We start from the raw sequence: 3,569 nt of genomic DNA, 5'->3' as shown, positions 1-3,569 counted from the left end.
GTGTTTCCAGGTCTTATATGTACCAGTGTACATCTTCTGGTCTAGCCGGATTTTTAAGATAGATACTGGGGAGGAAGAAGCATTAAAGAACTAGAGGAAAGTTCTACATTTCATCAGTGCTATACTACACCCTGACTGGCTCATCTCCTCCCCATTACCCTTCTGTAAGGGGATGTTCAGTTGCCTACAGTTGGACTTTGGGTCTCCACTCTGCACTCCCCCTCATTCACAATGACATGATTTTTTGTTGTTTGGTGCCTCATACCTGATCCCATTGACACAACAAGATCACACAGGCTGGCATGCTTCATCCATGTGGGTTTTGTTGCTTCTCAGTTAGATGGTAACTTGTTTATCTTCAAGCCTTTGAGACTCCAGATGCTATATCTTTTGATAGCCGGGCACCATCAGCTTTCTTCACCACATTTGCTTATGCACCCGCTTTGTCTTCACTGAACATGTTGGGAAGGTACACATCATGGAATGTCAGATTAATAGAACAAAGTGTTCTTGCATTGAGGGAGTACTTAAATAGAGGCCCAATGTCCATCTGCTACCTTAATAATAAACCTATAAATATATGCACATAGATCTATTTCTCCATCATAATATATAAATATATTTATACATGTACATGCCTGTATTTAGACTTCCATAAATGCTCTTTGACTCCTAGTTCTTTCCTCTATTTCCTTTTACTTTCCTCTTGTTCTACTATCATGTTCAGCTTTCATTTGGGTTTCTGTAATTTCTCTAGGTTACATTGCCCTTGATCAAGCCCTACCAGGGCTCCTACACCCTCCTTGCCATTGATTTTAGATCACTTGTTGTTCCCTTGTCTCTGAGTTTGTTAACACCCATTTCCTTGGAAGTGTGAGATTATTATACGTATAGAATTCTTAAGTTCTATTTATTTTTACATTGACCTATGATGACAGTTGGTGGGACTCATCACAAATTGAAATAAATTTCAAGTTGATAAATTTTAACATATAAGGGAAAATCATATCGGGTTCCAGTTCATACATACATAGGTTTATTACAAACAAAACATGTCCAAACATGTCTCTGCAATCAATGAACGGCAGCAGACAAGTAATATAGTGGTCTTGGTCTCAGTGAGATACTGTAAAAAACAAAAGTCCAAAGAAAACAGCGACTCCCAAGGGGATCTGCTAGGTAAGTTCAACTGAAGGTAGAGTTGAACTCATAAGGTTGTGGTGAATGGTTTGTTTTGTTGATTATTATTATTATTTATTTGAAAGGGGTAATCTTGATAGATCATCTCAGAAGACACAGGCCAATCATGAGGGTTTATTACAAGAAGTTGTAAGAAAACTGAAAAGTGCATTGGTGAAAAAATTACCAGGAACAGTGAACCAAGGAAATTTTTTCTCCCATTAAGACAATGCATCTGCTCACATTTTAAGGGTAGCAAGGGCATACCTGTGATTTTTTTCATTGAGAAAACGTTGCCTGTGCACCTTATAGCCCTGCCTTCTTTTTGTTCTTCAAACTCAAAGAACATTGAAAAGGAACAAGAGTTAAGTCTCCCAGGGATGTCCAAACTGCCATTCTGATGTGTAGTAAATGGAAATGCACAGAATTCTTCAGGGCAGGATGAAAGAGATGGAAGCACTCCCTTCAGAAGTAGAGACACATTGAGGCACAATAGTTTCACATTTTGATATCTGGTTTATTACATGTTTCTATGATTTTGTAGCGGTAGTCTGGTAGTCATGAAATCTGGTGTCAAGTTGAGGGTATGAAGAGTGAAAGGGGGAGTCTATCCTGTCAATCAGGTCACAGCCTGACGATCTCTCTTTGTGGGCGTGGCCTTCTCATGCGGACTCTGAGAACTCCTCTCTTTCTCCCTGGAAGGTGGGCCACACTCGCTGTCTGCCTTGGTCTTCCTGTTGCTTTGTCACATGAAGAGTTATGCCAGCACTGAGATGCTTCCCCTGCCAATGGATCCACAAGACTTTTAACCCATGGGCCTGCGATGTTCATGCATCCGCATTATTGCATGTTCTGATGAGTCTGAATACTCTAGTATCAGACATAGGGGCTAATACTGGATTTATGGACTTGAGCTGGACTGGGCTGGGATGTTTTCTCAATATTCAATTGCTCCTTGATATAAAGCTCTCTCTTAAATATATATGAATGTCTCTGGGTCTGTTTCTCTAATCAATCCAATCTAACACGAATAGATTTTTACTTACCCTCATGGTATTTGTTGAGTAACTTATAAAAATTATCTATTTAAAATATGTCTACCTTACTAAATACTAAATAAACTCAGTAAAGATTATTGTTGGGTGCTGTGGAGTCGATATCAAATCATTGGCACCCTCTTGACTGAATGGAAGCATTGCATAAGGTTGGTTGTCATCTTTAAGGACCAAAATGCCAACTTTTCCTCCTGTGGAGGTACTGGATAAATTTAAACTTCCATCGTTTGGATTAGTAGCTGAGAGTTTAACCGTTGAGCCACCTTCCATGAAGATTGGGCCTCAATATATTTGGTTCACTTTAATATCCCCTGCATACTCAAAACTCACTGCCATCACTATGGGGTATGATTCTACCCCATAGTGACACTATATCAGTACACACACCGCAAAACATATAAGGAATGGCCACAGGCTACAAAAAGTCAGAGAAGAAAACTCAGAAGATTTAGGAGCCATTTTAGAAAAAATAATGGAAAGAAGATTCAATGAGTCATTCTAAAATGCTGGACTTTATTTGATGAACATTATCTACAATTAACCATCAGGATTACTGATTTGGGAGACAGACAACCCCACAGCTGAGCAGGTGCAGAGTTGCCTTGGTGTGTATATCACACAGAACTAACGTGCTTCATCCAGGATTAATTTAAAATATAAGTTGGTAAAAGTTTCAATTAAAATTTTAAATTTTAAAATAAATTGTAAGATCAGTATTAATTAGTTTATAGAATGTTCCTAATTGATTAATAATTACTCTGCCAGCAGATCCACCCCACCCCAGTTCAGAATTTGCCTATAGTTGTTTTTGTACTTTTCCTGAACTTGCTCAGCCTGCTATTAAGATAGATCACTACATCTTCTACGTTAAGACATACTAACTGATCGCAATTTTATTTACCAAAATTGGTGAATATGTAGATATTCATTGTCTAATTCTTTCAAATTTTGTGTGTGTGTGAAATTTTTCATAATAACATTTTCAGAAAACATTAAATTAGAAAGGGAGGATAGAATAGGTCACTTATTATCATTGTACAGATGGGATTAAACTTGTAATGTTTTGATATTAGTGAAATTATTATATATATTATATACACTGTAATTTATATGCGGGCCTATACTGTAAGGTGGTACCCCTCCAAACAGACAAAAGTTCCTCTGGGAAGACCTTTCACAGTATGCATTTTTCCTGCTAGGTGAGCATCAAACAACTCACTCTGAGTTAGTGCACCCAGTGGCATTGCCTGGGAAGGTTTTCTTTGATCACAGTGAATTTTTTTCCTAAAAGCAGTTTCACTCAAACCTCATCTTTTTGTGATGATCAATTTAAGA

Source organism: Echinops telfairi, unplaced genomic scaffold (genome assembly GCF_000313985.2).
Source record: "Echinops telfairi isolate 266 unplaced genomic scaffold, ASM31398v2 ScPeMD7_3533;HRSCAF=4204_0, whole genome shotgun sequence".
Taxonomy (NCBI): Eukaryota; Metazoa; Chordata; class Mammalia; order Afrosoricida; family Tenrecidae; genus Echinops; species Echinops telfairi.
Note: the sequence above shows the minus strand (reverse complement) of the source record.